Source organism: Pan paniscus, chromosome 1 (genome assembly GCF_029289425.2).
Source record: "Pan paniscus chromosome 1, NHGRI_mPanPan1-v2.0_pri, whole genome shotgun sequence".
In the NCBI taxonomy this organism is placed as follows: domain Eukaryota; kingdom Metazoa; phylum Chordata; class Mammalia; order Primates; family Hominidae; genus Pan; species Pan paniscus.
In genome coordinates, this window is record NC_073249.2 from 116,542,649 (window position 1) to 116,561,668 (window position 19,020).

At 53.2% G+C, this 19,020-nt stretch overlaps 1 pseudogene; it reads right to left on the reverse strand.

Annotated features, from left to right (window-relative positions):
- Positions 1 to 6,489: 6,489 nt before the first annotated feature.
- Positions 6,490 to 17,017, reverse strand: LOC100971639 (chymosin-like; annotated as a pseudogene).
- Positions 17,018 to 19,020: the final 2,003 nt, after the last annotated feature.

Genomic DNA, 19,020 nt, shown 5'->3' on the forward strand with positions numbered 1-19,020 from the left:
GGGATGACAGAGAGGAAGAGAAGACACCACTCTTAGGACACTGCTTAAGGCTAGAAGGAAGATCCAGATCTAAGTGGTCAAAGGAGAGAAGGTGGCTTGGGAGATATATGCACAAGTGCCCACTGCCCTTTGCCAGGAAGCACTCCGTGGGATGCAGAAAGCCATTTTTCTCCCTCTTGGGTCCAAATAAAATCTTTGAAGCCCAGTCCAAATCCATACCCAGGCTGCCACCCAGTGATAGAGTGTCCACGGGGCACTTTCTGCACCAGCCGTAATCAGTTCATTCATCAGACTTTCAAGCCAAAGAATAATTTCTGAAGATTCTCAGATTCCCAGTCCACTCTCACCCTGACTGGTCTGCGTCTGGGACTCCCAGGAAAAGCGTGGACTCAGGAAAGCACTTGGAGATTCTCTACTCTTTGCGTTTCATCCACTCTACAAGGGGCATGAGCCCAGGTGGTGGAAGTCAGGCCAAAGCATCCCTTCAGCTTGAGGCCACCTACCTTCCTAACTCGGGAGCTGAGGCCAAGAGACTGGCCACCAGCATAACTCGGGAGGTCCCAGGGCACTGACTTAAGCCTAAGCATCTGGACAGCCAGTTTGCCCACATCCACCTCATTGCATAAGAGCTATGCTCTCGATGAGAAATGTGCACCCCAGGGAGCAGATATGGGGGTGTGGCTGAGATTTGCCACTAGACTTCCAAAGCTGCAGGAGGTGTGGCTGGCACCTGTGGGCCCAGGACCCTCCCTGACACATGGGAGGCCTGTCTCCAGAGGCTCCTTGTTCCCTCTTACAGGCCCTAAAAATAAAGCTACCAGGACACAGTTATTCTGGCCTCAGTGTTAAACAGAGCCCTGGGAAAGAAAGGGGCTCTCGAGTTTCATGGATGGGGTCAGAGGAGAGGGCAAGGACAAAAGGTGGTGGAGGCTCAGTGCCCAGGAACGGAGCTTCAGCTTTGGCTTTGAGGATACCAAGGCCGCCAGCACAGAGAAGGTGGCCAGGGCCATGAGAAGTCCTTAAAAAGGAAGCACAATTCCACCAGCCAGAATGGGGTGACAAGTTTGGTCTGCATGTTATCCAGCCAGCATCAGCCTCAGCTCTGAAACTCCATGGAGTGCCTAGTGGACCAGATCCTAGCTGTCTTCCACCCCTCCACTACTACGGAATGATGGGCTAATTTGCTGACCTGGAAAGCTAATGCTATTCCCAAGCCCCTCAGGCACACACAGCATGCACATCCTCACCCAGCCAGCCCTAGCTCAAAATGTAATTCCAGTATTACAGATGATCCAGAAAAATCAGAAAGGGGGGATTATCAGAGAGCAAAGATTGAGAAGGAAATGGTTAACCAGAGAGATGTCCAGTGAGTGAGGGATTTGAGGGCAGGGACCATATATCCTGAGTCTGCGTGCTTCGTGTAGAAGCTGCCACTGTGCCCTGCGTATAGGAGACACTTAGTTAATTCTATTGATTGGTTGGCCACTGTCCCTAAGTTCTCCTGGGGTGGGAAAGAGAAATGTTACAGGATATAAACAAGGTGTACAAAGCTGGCATCTGAGATTTGGTCACTAGAGGGCACTCCAGGACAAGAGCTGACTCCTGGGCAGCCCTCACCATGGCTAAGGGGTTTAGAGGGAGACAGTTTGGAGCTTGTTTGTTCATTCAACATACGTCTACTGAACAGTTATTCCATGTCAAACACTAAGTGCTATAAAGGATGCAAAACGATTGAGATGTAACTTATCTTTCATTAGAAAGATAACCAGCATAAGCAAAAAAATAATGTATCCATATGTATCCATCTGTAGCTTCTCTTTATTAAATGCTGATGTGTTTGGTCTTTGCACACCATCCCTGCCCCCATATCTGCATGGCTGACCCATCTTTCATGTCTTTGCTCAAATGTCACCTTCTCACTGAGCCTGCCCTTCCTACCTCATTTCAAAGCAAAGCGTGTTCCCTCATTACTCCACTTTTCCCATGTGCTTATAACCACCCAGAAGCCACGTAACTTATGCATCTATGATCTCCTTGTTTGTGTCCCCCCAGGACATAAGTCCCATGACGACGGAGGGTCTGTTTGTGTTCACCAATGGACACAGTGCCTAGAACAGCATTTTGCACACAGCAAGTATGCAATGCATATTTTTAACGAGTAAGATAGGCAACAATTCTAATTAGCCCCAAGTCAATCAAGGAGCTAGGGATCAGCCAATGAGTTCTCCTATGGTTTAGGGAGTTTGGGTGAAGCAGGCCTCATGTACAGTAGGAGTCTTCCCAGTGGAGGTAACATATCAGCTGGTCTTGAAGGATGAAGAACAGTCTGCAGGTTAGAGAAGGTGGAGTCATATCAGGCAAAGGAACAGCATGCACAGAGGCTCAGAGATGAGCCCTGCAGGGTGTTGAGTATGGCAGCCTTGGCAGAAGGACGGGTCAGATGTTCCTCCTGGTCTTCAGAGACCCCACCTCCTCCAGACAGCCGTTGTATGCTCTGGCCAGTTGGGCCCCAGCCATGACCAAGGCTTCTGGACAGTAGCTAGGCCATGTCCCTCTGCCTGCTTTGCAGTTTCCCCTCGCTCCATGTTCCCGGAGTGTTTCACCCACACTCCTTGCCATCTGGGGCTTGCTGACATGGGCAGCCTCTGCCACTCTTGTCTCTGTTATACTCTCCCTTCTGCTGCAAGAAAGAAACAAACTGCACAGCTCGGAAAACAATCCATCATTTTGTCATAACATTTCCATTTCAAAGACTTCCTTTCCAAGCTTCTCTCTGCCCAAACGCTTCCTCTCATTAGCATAAGAACTGGCAAGGCGTTGAGTGACAGGGGAGGAGAGGGGCTGGGAATAGGGCTCTAGAACTGGGGCCTGGGTCTGTGTCTACTCAGGGGCAGGGCGTGGGTGTGCATGTATGTACTTGTGTGTACACGTGTGTGTGCTTGTGCACACATCCACACCTGGTCTTTGTGAGTTCGCATCTCTCAGCACTCATTACTCGTGCTGCATCACAAAGCATAAGCCACCCTCGGGCATTGGCTGAGCCTCCACAGCATTCTAGGAACTCTGCTGGGCACTGAGGATTCAGGGAGGAAGGACGCAGGCACTGTTCGTCAGCAGTTTAGTCAGAGAGACGAATGTGTCAGTGAACAACTATGACAAGATAAATGCAATGAGAAGGCGGAGGAGTGGGGACCCTAGAAGAGGTGACATTTAGGCTGGCCTTGAAGGAGAAGGAGCACTTCACAGATTAGAGAAGGTGGAAAGGCATAGCAGGCAAAGGGAACAGGGGTCACAAACTCCCAGAGGCGAACCCTGCAGGTGTTGGATGTGGCTGTGGCAGAAGGACAGACGGCAGGCAACACCTGCTGGGTGGACGTGAATGGCCACCAAGGCTTCCTCAGCTGCCCTCTCCCTGCCTGGACCTTATTGGCAGATAGGGCTGGTGGGATATCCAGAAACAAGTCAGCCCCGCCCTGCAAAGGGGCCCCTCTAGCCTTGCAGCTCCTCCCTGGCCTCCAGGTAGGCCCTCTTCATAAGCAAACCACGGATGTGCTGGTGGCCCCTTCGCAAAGCCTCCTCATTCACCACCTGGCACAGCCCTCAGAAGGCCTGACCACAGAGACCAATGTGGACCCCTTCCCAGAACCATAAAGCCCTGGTGGCCGTTTGTCCTTCTAACATACACAGAGGAGTTCCAGGGGGACAGCAAGGGAATGGGGAGTGTTCTAGGCCAGCTAGGGGAGGGAGAAGACATGGGGAGTGGGCCTGAGTGTGTGCTGGGAAGGGGGGATATAAAGATCCAAGAGGAAAGAGGAGACAAAGAAAGCAGTGTGACTCTTGAGGACCTCACCGAGTGACTCATTCATTCATTCACCCTACAATACTTGATGGGACATTCCATGAATTGGGCACCTAAGATATCAAAATGAGAGGTGAGGCTGGGCATGGTGGCTCATGCCTGGGAGGCTGAGGTGAGCGGATCACTCGTGGTCAGGAGTTCAAGACCAGCCTGGATAACACGGTGAAACCCCATCTCTACTAAAAATACAAAAATTAGCTGGGTGTGGTTGCACATACTTGTAATAACAGCTACTCAGGAGGCTGAGGCAGGATAATTACTTGAACCCAGGAGGCAGAGGTTGCAGCGAGCGGAGATTGCATCACTGCACTCCAGCCTGGGCAACAGAGCAAGACTCTGTCTCAAAAAAAAAAAAAGAAAAAGAAATGAGAAGTGCACAATGTCTGTGCTCAGCGAGCCCAGAGGCCATGAGGAAGACCAACAGGGAAATAAGTGATATGATACTAAGCCCCCAGGCTCGTCAGAAGCATCCTGAAGAGATGTGGACTGAGTTGAGGTTTGAAGGTTGATTGAAAGTCAGAGGAGTTGGAGAGGAGTTGGAGAGTAGAGAACATTCCAGGCAGAGAGTTCTCTGCAGCCAGGAACATTGCTGAGGCCACAGGGCTGCTGTGCGGCAACACTGCGTTAGCCCCAGTGGGGAGCTGCCCTCGCTGTGCCCTCACTGCCCTCCCAGGACAGGGGTCACCACCAGGGCCAACTGGGCAGGGGGTGAGACAGGACCCATTTGGTCCAAACCTCACATTTGTGAAAGTCATCATATTTAGACTTTCTACATTATCTCCAGTTGGGATGTGGGTGTTTAAAATACAGTTGCTAAATGTAAACCATTGAAATCTATAACCATTTTTGTAGGCCTATTTGGCATTTTTTTAATATACAAGAAGTGTAAAAATAATGAAAGTGGCCCAATTCTGTCTCGTTCTTGGCAAACAGGCAGTATTGGTCCTAGATAAGAACAGGGAGGCTTAGAGAAGCCTCCCAAAGCCAGACTGACTCCTTGGCACCTCGCTTACCTCGCTGGCCCAGTAAGATTCAAACGCCAAGGCCTGCCCATTGCTGGCACCACCCTCTGTCCTTGAAGTCCTGGGATGTTCTCCTGTGGCCTCTGCACCATCCCACACCAGTCTCCTCGGCTCACCCAGGAAAGGCAGCTTGAGCCTTCCTGCTCCATTTCACCCCCACAGCCCAGTCTCTTCCCTGCAGGAAGCCATGGGCTGCCTCTGCGGCCAAGCTGGCTGCACAGCCGCAAACCCAGACAGGTGCCACAGGCACCATCTCCACTGCCTGGGTCCCTCATCTCTTTTGTTCTTGGGTACCACTAAGAAAGGCCCCAGGAGATGCCCCCAGATGGCTTGTCAACCGGATCCCATTAGCAGCTGCCACTGGGAGAAAGAAGTCAGAGCCCACTCTGCTCCTGCCCCCCGCCTCACTCCTCATGAAGGACAGTCTCCTTTGTGAAGTGTCACTGCCAAACCTGCAGCTTCCGGTTCCTGGAGACATGGGCGTTACTCACCTGCTCCAGCTGTTTGCAGGGCAGGCCTGTGGTCAGCCTGAGGTAGGGGCAGGGGCTAGATAGCAAGATGACCCCACCCCCTTCCCAAGGCCTTGTGAGGGTTGAACTACTATAAAGGTGTGACAAAGTCCGATCACTATATTTGGGGTGGGTGAAGCAGAGGGGACAAGACTAGCTATGACATAGAAAACAAAGGCCTGGTCAATTGTCTTCCCCTGATGGGAAAAAAGACTATCTAAAGCGGGGGGTGCAAAGAAAAAGGGAGGAGGGCTGGAGAGCAGACACATGCAGCTCCCAGCAGAGCACTGTCCAAGGAGTCTGCCAAGAGGACTCCAAGCACTGTGATCTCCCCAAGAGCTGTCCACCTCCCTCCCAAGGTAGCTGAGGGGCCTTAGAGTAGCATCACTGAGAAAAACTTCCTAAAGCCACCTGAATCCCCTTGTGTGACCCGGTAATATTTGGATTTCCTGCGTGGCTCTCTCCCAGGAGAATGTGCAGGGCTCTGTGAGCCTGGGCACTCACAGGAACTCTGAACACTGGCATCTGGCTTTGACACATCAGCCTCTGAAAGCCAGGTTAACACGAACCTGCCATCGGCAATGGCACCGCTCTGACCACTGCCAGGGCCTGAGCCCCTGAGCCTGAGGATGGGAGTCTGGACTGTGGCTCTCCCCCAGGGTGAATGGCAGCCTAGGACTCAGATCTTTCCCCGTGCTCCCTGCTCACTCTTTCATCTGGCTTCTTCCAACAGCACTGAGGCCCCTGTCTTAATACAGCTAGAACCTTCCTCTCCAGGGGCCAAGTGTTCCCTATACATCCCCACACCACCATGCCCTTACCTCTCATTCCCCAGGAACAAATGGGTCTTATCGTGCGAGGGTCTCTCCTCTTGTGCCCTTTGCCCAGAAAGCTCTAGAGTGAAGGACAGGTAGGTAAGGCACGCCTTGGTCTTCCCTGACCTGAGCTTGAAATAGTCATTGCCCTCCAGGTAGCCTCCACCCACCAACCCTTCCCACCATGTAGTTCCTGCTGTGCCCACACACCACCTGGCAGTCACATCCACCCCCACAACGGCGCAGAGCTTCAGCCCCAGTGACAACAAGGGAAGTCAGGCTTTGCAGAAATGCGGTGTTTATTGGGAACCATCTGCCTGCACATCTCATCTATGTGCGTGTGTGTGTTTGGTCACATTGAGGTCCGTGGCCAGTGATGCAATCAGACAGCCTTCGCCAGCCCCACACGGTTATTGGCCCTGTCAAAGACACTGTAATACTCCCGGATGAAGACATCCCCGAGGATCCACTGCTGGGAACTGTAGTCACCCTGGAAACCACTGGTGCAGAAGCCCTGGTCCTGGGGAAGGCAAGGCAGAGATGACGCTGGTCCCAATCCCATTTGCTGTGCCTAAAGATAGGCGTTTATACCTCATCCACAACTCCTCCTCTTCTGTGACGTCATTTTATCCTTGAAATGACCTTCCCAGATAAACAAGTATTGGATTCATCTCTCAACAGATGAAGAAATTCAGATTCAAAAAATAAAATGACATAATCTAGGATCACCGGGTGGGGTTCTGGCATCCTGAGTCCTGTTCCCTGCACTGGACTCCACTCCCCATCTCTCGTCCTCCCCCGCCCCTGCCTCCTGCTCTCAGCACCTACTGCCCTGATGACCAGCCAGAGCAGGCCTGGGGGGTGGAGTTCAGTGGTCAGTGGGGCCAAGGGCTGGGGCCCACAAAGCCCAGGCTGGCTAAGCAAACCCTGCACAGAGCTCTAGGCCCCGGGACTTAGAAGCTTGAGCAGTGGAGGCAGGTTTCCATAGGTAGATGTGGACCTGCCTACCCCACCCTCCCTGACACCTTGGCACACCGCCCCTCCTGTTCCCCATTTTTCCCAGGATGAGGCTGAAGTGGCCACAAATGAGGCCCCAGGACAACATGGCCCACTCAGAAAGGCCGGTTGGTCCAAACGCATGCCCCTCCATTCTCTGTGGAGTCCACACCACTTCTTATCACCACCATCACTGCCTCACCAGGGGCCCAACTGGGGGGGTGGGGGAGGAAGCTGGTGAAGAAGAAGGAGGAGGAGCCCAGGCTTCCCCTCTGAGACTCATACCTGGCTGGTGTAGGCGGAGGGTGGCAGGGGGTACTTCTTGCCGTGGATCTCGAAGACAACCGTGGGCACGCTGCTCAGGAGCCCGCAGTCGATGTCAAACTAAAGAACCAAGGGAGGTCCTCTTAGAAGCGGCGAGTAAGTAAGCTGACTGAAGGGGTTCTGGAAGGGCCCAGAACCCCTCCTGCCACCCCACGAGCCATGGGGTGGGGAGAGGGCCCTGCCTACACCTAGGACCACAGGGAGGCTCTCAGGGTGAGGCCTGGTCCTGAGACATGGTTCTCAAAAGAGTCATAGCTGTCATCAACCCAGGGACAGACCCAAGCTTGGGACCCAAGGGGGTTGCCTCTGTGTCTCCCCACCTAGGCCCAGCCAGAGCTCACAGAGATGCTGGGAGCATTTGGCTGTCAAGGAGAGAAGAACAGACTCGGGGGTGGAGGAGGAAGAAGGGGCACAGTACAGTCCAGCGCGTCAGGGAGGGCACCACTCCCAGAGGAACAGGAGGTCAGACGGCAGCCGCTACCTGAGGCATGGAGGCTCCCACGGCAATGAAGCCAAAGCCAAAGGCCCCAGCAGAGGCCTCCGGAGAAACCCCAACCTAGGCTGGGAAACGGGCTCCCTAACCACCCCTGCATCATCTCGTTTGTGTGAAGGGGCCCCCACTTCAAGGCAACCTTGTGGGGCGGTGGGGCATGACCTCACCTCATTGTACTGGCCCACAGTGGCTCCAATGGCCTGCTGGATGTTGAGGATGTTGCTGCCAGGCCCCACCAGCAGGGAGGTGCCGGTGTCCAGGATGGCCTGACAGCCACCGTCACAGGCCACCACCACGCCATCAATGATGACACTTCCGAGGGTATGCAAGATGGCCTCATCCAGCCCTCCCTCCCCAGGTCCTTCCTACCCTCCCCTGCCAGGATCTGCAGTAGGGAGGGAAGGCCCCCAGCCCTCAGCCCCTTCCCTGGGGCCCCTTCCTGGAGGCCCCAGTACTTTCTGAGCCCAGAGAAAAAACCTAAAACCATTTTCTTCCAATTCAGTGGCTAAATTGAGGACATCCCACTTTCCATGGGACAGAAACGTCAATCAAACAACAAATTCACCCACATTAAGGAGTAGAGCGAGTAGCATACTCGTTGTCTGAGATCTGGTTTCAAGTTTTTGCTCCGCCATTTACTTGCTGTGTGTCTCCAGCAAGTTACCCAACCTTTGTGTACTCAGGCTTCCCATCTACAAAATGGGTACATTAATAACCCCTTCTTTGACTTCCTCAAGAGGTGGTCCTGAGGTTCAAACTCAATGTTAGTCCATTATAAAGTGGGGTAATAGTAGCACCCACCTCATGGTGTCTCAGTGAGGAATAAATGAGACAGTCAGATAATCATTCAGCACAGCGCCTAGCAGGCAGTAGATGCCCCAGAAAGGCAGCTGGTCTTGTTCATAAAGCACAGGTAGAATATGTGGCACTAGCACCGACAAAGGTCACCAACCTTGGAAGTGTCTAGTTCAGCTTCTCATGGGTGGTCTTACCAGCTACTGTGCTGCAGTCCTCAGAGTGTGGTGGCCTGACGCCCGGGCCCTCACATCCCCACACCTGGATCAGCCTCTGGCTGAGGCCCACACAGGGTGGCCGCTCACCCACCTGTCCACAGTGAACTGCCAGTATTCTTGCAGTCATGGGTATCCAGTGCAGGGAGCCTGTGTAGTAGGACAGATCAATGGCCCTCAGCGTGAGCATGCTCCCCTGGTCATTCCTGAAACCAAGGCGCAGCGCACTGTTTCAGCAAGGCTCAGAAAAGTGGTGCCCAGCTCCACCCTGGGGCGGACACCACGGAGATCCAGCCCACCCTCCTCCACCCCACCCCTACCCCACGCTTCAGATGAGGTCTCCAGCCCCCTCTGGCTCCTCGTCCGCTGGGCTTTCTCTGAAGTCAGCGGCAGCATCCTTTCTCCTGAGCGCTGCAGCCCCCACCCCAACCCCAGAGGAAGTAACCCACCCCACAGGTCCTGGGACTGCCAGGCTGTGCCCCAGCCACCCTTGAGTGTGCCCAGCTGTCTCCCTAGGCTCCTACTCCCTGTCAGCCACCACCCAGGGCTTTCTGCCTCTAGTAGGAAAGGAGGTCTTCAACAAAATCTACACTTTGGATTGAAACTGCCACCCAAACGCAAATCCCCTCTGTTCCTCCTGGGGCCGTGTCTCACACATGGCTGGGAAACATACACTGTACCCACCCACTTCCGGAGCACTGCCTTGGGCTCCTAGAACTCATCCAGCCCATCCCAGCTCCCAGCCCTGGTACACGCTTTCTCCCCAGACAGCACCCACTCCTCCCTCAGCAAAGACTGCCCTGGCTGCCCTCGGCTGGGGCTTCCCCTGTTACTCAGCCTCTGACACACCCAAATCTCCCCTGCTGCACCCTTATCACACTGTTTGATTACAATAGTGTATGTAATGGTGTGCTGTCTGCTTCTCCTGCTAAAATGTTAACTGCCAGTTTGTCTTATCTGCTGATGTGTCCCCATCTCTGGCAGAGCCTCCGCACATAGTAAGGGCCCAGTAAGTATCTACTGGGTGAATAAATGCATGAGTGAATGCACTAATTAGCCCCCTAACTGCATTCTCCTGCCTCGGCCATCCAGCAACTTCTCCTGGGGAGGGTCCCTTTCTCTCCTCCCTGCCATCCTCCCCTCTGTCTGAGCCAAGCTGCATCATCACAGGGTGCAGGGAGGTAGAGTAGGAAGCACAGGGCTGGGAGCAGGAGCCCCAGGCTCCAGGCCTGGCTCAGCCGCCACCACTCAGGGTGTTGGTCCCTCCCCAAGCCTCAGCTTCCTCCCTAGTGAAAGGAGTAGGTTGGACTCCTTTGGAGTCAGCTCTAAAAGTCTGTGCATCTCAATGACATTAGCAAATGGTTATTGAGGCCCTGCCACTTTGGGAAAAAGAACTCGAAAGCCCCTGTGCAGAGGTGGAATCGGGCTTTGTTTTTTGAGTGCCAGAAAGGAAAGTCAAATTTTGATCCAGTGAACTCTGGCTGTATAAATGACTGTATCATGGGCCTTTGGACAAGAGGTTGGATGTGCCTGGAAAGGAGAAGGTTTGCTTGGATGCTGGTGACTACCCTTGAGTGTCCCCAAGGAGTGGACACTCTCCTCAGCCAACAGTCCTTACAAGGACATCAAACTTAGGCCCCGGCTGGGCACAGCTCTTACCTGCTCATGTAGACTGAGAACAGGTCCTGGGCCAGCAGGTGCCTCTGCATCATGTTGTCAAACACCGGCACTGACTACTCAGAGGCAAGGGAGGGATAGGCCAGCCCCAGGATCCCATCAAACTCGGAGTAGGTGAAGATGTCACCAGGTTCCTGGGTGCTCAGGCCCACAGTCTGGTGGGGGTCCACAATGTTGGAGACCTGCAAGAGAATCATGACCTCCACTAGGTCCTGCAGCCAGAGACAGAAACATCCCAGGCATGAGGGCAGCCAGTCCCAGGTCAGGAGCCAGTATCGCAGTTCCAGTTCCTTTCCTCTTATAGGCAACATAGTTATTTGCCCTTAACAGAGAGAAAAAAACTAAAACAAAGAACAAAACAAAAAAAACCCACCTCTCCTTTCCCGGCAGTTAGTGCAATGATCTTGAGGAATCGTTCTAATGAGGCAGGGGAGGAGGGGAACAGAGGACAAGGTGGACACAGACCCTGGTGCTCATTGTGCAAAAGTTGGGACTGAGCTCAAAGAAGGGGGCAGAATGAGGGATGCTCCAAGGCCCTCTGCAGGCCTGCAGCCCTCCCACCAGCTGTGCCTGGAACACCTCCCAGCCAAAAGCCATAGAAGCAGCAGGAAGTCCAAAAAGAACATGCATACGCTTTATGTCTCCAAGACCCAGGTGTAGGCTCCTGTTCTGCCATGTGCTAACTGTGTGACCTTGGACAAGTACCTGCCCAAGCCTCAATCCCCTTATCTGTTTAAGGGAATAATAATACCTACATCTCACATCTCAAGGCAGTGCTTTGACTAAATAATACTAACACTGAACATTTATTGACATTTACTAAGTGTTTGATTATTGAATATGGATCAGCACTATGCTAAGAAAGTGCTAACTCCAAAATATTTTCTTAATCTGCCCACTTCTTCAGATGCCCAATGTATCCACCAGCCTACTCTGACCACTACTGCCTCTTGTCCCAAAGTGGTCAGGACACCTGTCCTGCTTCCACATGAGACCCCTGAGGGAGGCTTTCCCCGACCCCCTGCCCAAGGTAGTGAGTGATAGCAGCCCACTGCAGCACTGCTGAGGTTCCAGGCACTGGGCCAGCTCTCCAGTGAAGACGCACCCAAAATAGCAGGGAAGAAAGTGAATGGCTCAGGCCAGCAGAGGAAATAGGACTGGGCAGGGGAATTGGCTGTCAAAGGCCTGACTGCTGGCCAGCTCAGCAAGCAGCCCTGAGGCCTCTGCTGTCTGGCATGGAATCCCGAGGAGGCCTGAGCCGAGCATCCTGGTGGGCACCTGCCCAGTGAGGAAAATACTGTCCACAGAGAAGGACTGTGACCTTCTGGACTCAAAGCAAGAAAGGTTTCAGCCAGACCCAAGGAAGAGACCAAGGAAAGTCAAGGTGGTCAGCACTGAGAGACACCGCCAGAGTTTTCATGTCAGATGGTGCATGCAGAAAGAAAGAAAGAAGCAAACATCCACTGGGTACCTACTATGTGCCCATCACTGTATTAGGTACTTTGGAGGCCAAAAAGAGTCAAGGGAAAGGGGAACCCTTATCCTAGAGGGATGGGTGCTCTCGGACCTGAAAGAAGATGCTGCTCTGACTTATAAAGCATGAGGTCAAACCAAGAGCACTGCTCTGAGAGCCAGAGGTGAGGTCCCACACTCAGCTCCCCCAGGCACCAGCTGTGTGACTTCAGGTAAGTTATCAACTACAAGCCTCGGTTTCCTCATTTGAACAACGAGGATAATGACATCTTCCTCAAAGGGCTGTTGGAAAAACAAAATTTAAAAATAAGACTATACATAGGACACTGAAGAGCTCAGTCCTGGCACCAGCTCAGAATTCGGAATTAACTGTGTCAAGGATGCATGGAAAAGGATCAGGGAGATGGGAACCCGGACCTGAGAGGGCCCTCAGGTGGGGCTCTGGGTGCTGCCACAGGAAGAAGAGGCGGGAGGAAGGGACAGCCGACAGCTGGCTGCTGGCTAAAATCCCTCTCCTTACCTCCTGAGCCACCAGGGCAGGCAGCACCTAAAGGGCTCCTCAGCACAGCGGAGGTGTGGCCCACCGGACTGTGTGGGCAGAGAGTGGCTGGTGGGAAAGGCACAGTGAGCACTGGCCAGCGCAGCACCACTTACGGTGACAGTGTCATAGCCCAGCAAGCCCCACATGCTGCCTGTGCCATACTGGATGGACAGGGACTTGCCCATGTTCTGTGGGTGGAGGACTTGGACGGATCGAAGCGTTGGTGGTTTTCTGAAACACAGACCCAGAGTTAGTGGGGCCCTTAGAATCTTCTCACCACTCACGGTGCCAGCCAGGACTGAACCCCTCAGCAGGCCTTGTAAGAATATGGCCTCAGTACTGGCAATTCTCTCTATAGAGAAAAAGCAGCCCATTCTTTCTAAAGCCTTGGTCCCACAGTTTAAAAAAGAACATGATTCTTTGCTGCTTGCCCTACCTCTCTGACTTCCAGTGCTACCTACGTAGCTTCTACTCAAAAATGAAAGGGAAAAGCCCCGCTGAAGATTCCGTGGATGTTTTGCTTTTACCAGCTGAGCAATCTTAGCCAAGTCCCTTTTCCTCTTCAAACCTTAATTTCCTCATCTGTCAAATGGGGATTAAAAGAGCACCAGTCTCCCAGGATTGGTGGAGAAATAAATAATTAACGTGTGTTAAGCATGTATTCATTATTTGTAATAGACCTTCTCACTTTACTCTCCCAGCACTCGCTGGCACATCATAGCCCCATTTTATAGAAAGGAAAATTCAGGATCCAAAAGGGTAAACAGCTTGCCTTGGCTCCCAGTAGAGACAAAAAATAAAATAAAGGTCCCTAATTTTTAACTAAAACCCATGATTTTCAAATCTTCCCAGTCTGTGGCCAGTTGGGAGGATGAGTGAGGAGATCAACCACAACTAGGAGGCTGGGAAGGTCAGAGCCTGCTGTCCTGCCACCCCATGTTTCCCCCCGGCCACCCTGACCACCCTGGCCACTCGGCCGGGGCATCCAAGCATGAGGGGCTGGGTCAGGAGCGGGCGGTCACTCACAACAGGCATCACTGTTGCAGTAGACAGAGGGCACCCAGAGATCCGGGGAGCCTGTATCAAACACCAAGGTGAACTTCTGGGGAGGGGTCCCGATGTAGATCTTCCCAAAGTACTGACACTGAAGACAGATGGCACTGGGTCAGAGGTGGGAGCATCAGGGGGCAGGAGGGTGTGGATTAACGGTGGGCGGGGAGCAGGGGCCCTTGTGGAGGCCCTGTGCTTTCTGCCCAGAGACCTGGGTGTCTCAAGGAGGGGGAAGAGACTGAAGAGGGTTCTTGACCTCCAGCCCTCACCTGGGCTCCCACCCCCAGACACACTTGGCTTCATCCTTCCACAAGTCCTGCAACCACTGCTGGAATCAGCCTCAGAAGCAGACCTGGGTCCTAAACTTAAATCCTGCCTGGGTGGGACATGGGCCACCCCTGCCAGGGCAAAAATGAATCTGGACAGAGAGGTGGGGCATCAGCTAGGTGTGGGCTCCATGTTCCGGCCCAAGTGGCCCCTGCCACGCGCGCCTCCTCGCCAGCTCTCCCCACTGTCAGAGCAGAGGCTGGGGGCGGGTGGCGAAGATGACCTAGATAAGGAAATGAGAGCACAGAAGAGAAAAAAGGCTGGTTGTTTACTGGCAAGAGTGACGGCTGAGAGAAAGACAAGCTCCAGGAAAGAACAGGAACCAGGGGCACTCCTGCCTGGGTCCTGGGTGGGAGGAAGAGCAAGCTGGCAGCCACGTCCTGGGCAGCTGCAGAATGGCACCCGCTGTCTCCATCCCTGCTGAGCCAGACTAAGACAGAACTTCCCTGGCCGGGAAGGCAGGTGCAAGGTTGGGATGGTAGGTGGGGGGGGGGGGGGCGGGTGCGCAGTTCATGCACTCTTGGGGGATGTTGTGTGAGGAAGGCGCCTGAGCTCAGACCCTCCTGGTGGTGGCATTCAGAGCTGGCAGGCAGGAGCACTGTCTTTTCTGGGTCGACCAGCCCCTCGTGGAGCTGACTGAGGGCAGGGAGACTGCCTTTACCACAGACTCCAAGATTTCTCGAAGAGAAACAGCTGTGGTGAGGCAGGGGCCAAGGGGCGCTTTCCACTTCGTTAGTGGAAAGGCTGGCAGAGCCACTCACATCCAGGTAGTTGGTCAGAGACTCGCTGGCCACCACCCCAGAGCTGGAGTGCTTCCTGCTGACTGCATAATGGTGATTCCTCAGGAAGTCCTCCAGGAGCCTGCACTCCTTCAGTGCCCTCCTCAGCGACTTCCCTTTGTGCAGAGGAACCCTGAGGAGATGGGGAAGAATTCGTGAGGAGGGTTTGCATCTCCCACAGGCTGCCCAGCCTCCCAGAAGTGGGCTCCATAAACCACTCGGTACACTCTGTTCCCAGCCAGCCTTCTGATCAATGGCCCACTGACCCCAGGCCAAGGGCTTTCAAACTTTTTTTAAATCATAACTCAAAGTAAGAAATGTATTTTACATCGGTTCAAAAATCAATGCCTATCCTTGCTAACTGCAGTGCACTCTCATATTTTATATTGCTTTCTCTTTTTCTAATGCTGGTGGAGACCCATTAGAGGCATTTTGCAACCCACTAATAAGTTTCAAAACCCATGGTTTGAAAAGCACTAAGCACATAATCACTCATTCAGTCACCAAATTCTTGCTGTGCCAGACACTGTACAGGGCACAGGGGACACAACACTGGAAAGGACACCGTCTCTGCCCCCCGGGAGCCCACTGTCTGCAGTGAAAGACGGTGTCTCCCACAAGCTGACAAATGCTACGACAATGATCCTGCCCTCTGTCAATACCCTTTCTCCGCTCTCTGAATAGCTTTTTCCCTAAGACGAGTGGAAAATTCTCAAAGGGTTTCTCAGCACAGAGCCTGGTCTCACAGGGGCCTCCTGAGAGAGCTTGAGTTTTAGATGATGGAGGCAGATCAACAGTGAAGAGATCAAGAGAGGAAATGCAGAAACTGGTTCTAGACCTGGTGCTGCCCTGTCTGCGTCAACTTGGGTGGCTCCCCAAAGCCCTCTGAGCTTCATCTCCCTTAAGTTAACCCCTTCCTTTCCAGCCGTTCTCCTGGCCCCGCCTTTGACTAGCCCTATGGCTTAACCTCTCTGGTCCTTAGTTTCCTCTCCTATAGACAGAAGTAGAACTCAGTGATTCCCACAGTCCCTTTTACCTCTAAGAATCACGTGGTCCTCCTCTGTGAGACTGTTGAGATGTGCTTTGAGAGCCATAAATGGCAGCAGTGTTAAAACTCACAGAGAGAATGGATTTTCACAGGCTGTTCACATCCCAAGTGCTGGGGCAGATAGCGCACCTGGGACTTGGAGGAACTTTATTTTCAGGACTGCCACAAAGATTCCAGGGCAGTTGAAAGCACCCTGACCCCTTTTCAGGGATCCAGCTTTCCCAGGGAGGGATTGGGGCTTCTCTGTGCTCAGGGCTTGACCAGACTCAAACCTGAGCACCTGCAGATTACCGTGTGATGCCATGGCAAGAGTGCAAATCCACAGAGGCCAAGTCCTAGCTCCTCCATTACTAGCCATGCAGCCTCGGACAGCTCAGGGACCCTCCTTAGGAACCCTTCCTAAACAACAGTGTCTCATCTGTAAATTGCAAATGATAATATGTACTTAATCCGTGAGGATTAGTGGCTTAGTGGAGTGCCTAGCACCTAGGAGCAAACAGCTCAATCAATGTCAGTTATTGCTTTGGGAGGAGAACCTGAGATCTTCACCCACAAAGGATTAGTACAATAGGGAACTTTATTTTGTTTAACAAATGCATGCATAGCTCTTACAGTGTGCACCGTGTGAAGCATTTTTTAAATATTAACTCCTGTAATCCTCACAACATCCCTATGAGATGGACACTACCATTATTCAAATTTTATGAACAGAGGAGGAAACTGAGGCACAGAGAGTTAAGTTAGTGATGGAGCTGGGGATCAAACCCCAGGCAGTTTGACTCCAGAGCCATGCCCTATCCTCCCAGTTGCCCATCTGGCTCCCTGTTCTTTTCACCACACTGTGAAGTGCTGGGGTAAACAGAAGCAAAGGTCCCAGCATGCAAAGGCAAGACTGACAGGGAGCTGTTACCCTGGGAACTTGCAGCACATCTCCCAAGACTCCCTGGGGGACCAATGGCTGGAAGACCAAGGACAGACCTCCCAGAGAGGACGATGAGATGCCCTTGACCTCCCCTGGGCTCTGACACTCACCTGGTGATGGCATTGACCTCAGAGAGAGCAAAGACTGCAAGGAACACCACAAGGCCCCTCATCCTGGACTGCAGACTGGCCACTGCTCCAGCCAGAGCCCACTCCACAGCCTTTATAGAGGGAGCCAGGTGTCCTGTGGCTGGAAGCCCAGACTTCAGAGATAGCTCCTGACTGTAGGTCACTCCACAAATACAGTGAGATAACACTCAGGATACCTAAGACCCATGCTGATAAGGACCACTCACACTGAGTGAGGCCATCTGTGGCCCTTATCAGCATGGGTCTTAGGTATTCTGAGTGTTGTCTCAGAATATCTGTATTCCAGGGACTTCAAAGTTGAAGGATATACATGCCTGGTCTTCAGGCTGAGAAATGTCAACATAGGCCTCTCTGACCAGCTCCCCACTTGCAGACGGGACTTCTCGAGCCAACACAGGGGAGGCACTGCCAGAAATGTGTTCCATGTTCCACCTTATGCTCTGTAAGAGGCCTGTTCCCCACAGATCCCACTCCAACCTTATCTGCCTCCCCTCCCATGATCTGACTCCACTGGAAGCTGGTAGCCTGCCCTATCCATGAATCTGCCCCCAGCCCAATTTTCTAGTGGCAGGGGTACTCGGTCTTCCCTCAAACTGGCATCTGCGGCAGAGAGGAATTGTTCATTCTGTCATCCCCGTGAGTGGAGCTTGGGGTTTAGAGCACAGAGCAGGTGTGCCCTCCACTCCTACAGAGCACAGTCTAAGAGAGAAGGCAGGCCCAAGGCACATGCACCCCTAGGGACATATGCCCTGTTCCACGGTGGAAGGGTACTGAGGAGGGGAGGGGTAAATCGATGCCAGATCACACTGGCATTGGAAGAACGGGGCAGGGCTGAACCAGGAAGGCAGACAAGTGCCCCCACATAGAAGAAGAAGGGATACGGTAGGGAGCAGCTTAGGCCAGGACTCAGCCTCTGAGTCCCATTGGAGCGTACAGAGACAGCCCCTCAGAAGGACATGTGCAGGGGATGTGTTGAGTAGAGGCCCCTGGAGTCTAGGCCAGAGATTCTCTGAGGCTTGTAGCCAGAGAGAGAGTCAGGATAAGAAGGAAAACAAAGGCTGTGGCCATGAAGCTGGTGGAGAAGATCATGTTCCAAGGACCAGGGGAGGCTAACGCTGGCAAATCAGGACTGTGTAAGGGTAAGGTGGGCTAAATAGGAAGGCAAGGGCTTCAGGTCCATGGGAGAGTGGGAGTGCCAGCTGCCCAATGCCTGGCAGGACAGATGTCCACATGGAGAAGGAGGCCTGGTGGGGATGTAAAAGGGCAGGCAGGAGCAGCCAAAGAGGCTGGCATGTGGTGGCACCAGAAACACTGGTGCCATGGAGAGGGGCAGGCTCTGGAGTTGCATACATTTGATTTGCAAGGGCCTCAGGAGGGAACCTAAGGAGGGAGCCTCAGAAGGCCAGTAAAGAGAACTGATGTTTTGTAACAGAATTAGGAATGCGGCGAGATCTGATCCCCACCATGGCAATGCCTCCCACCCTGCCGCATCCCTTCACAAAGCCGATGGCCAGGTCCCCAAAAGTCCAGGACACTGCCGCTCCTCATGCCCTGGGAAGTGGCCACAAACACATCCAGCTGTCTTGTGGCACCCACCCTCCCCAGATGCCAGGAGCAGACATCAAAGTCAACACTAAATAGCACAATTTGCTTCCTGATTTCTTCCCTGAGGTGGCCGCCCTGCCAGGCCAGGACCTGCGTGCCCCATGCTGATGGCCCTGCCTCTGAGCAGTGCTTCCTGCCACACAGCACCAAGTGTAATGCATAGTAGGTGCTCAAGGAATGTTTGGTTAAGCAAATGAATGAGTGCAGACAAGGAGATGGAGGCTCAGAGAGGTCAAAGGGTTGGCCTGTAATGAAGACAGAGCTTGGAACTGTCCTGAGACTCCTAGTCTAACACAATGCACACTACACCACAGGGCCCAGTTGTTTACAAAATCAGGTGTGGAGGCAGCTCTGCTTCAAGCTCACTCCTCCCCACCTCTTGGCACCCCTCAGGATAGTAATACCATGTGCAATGGGCCCT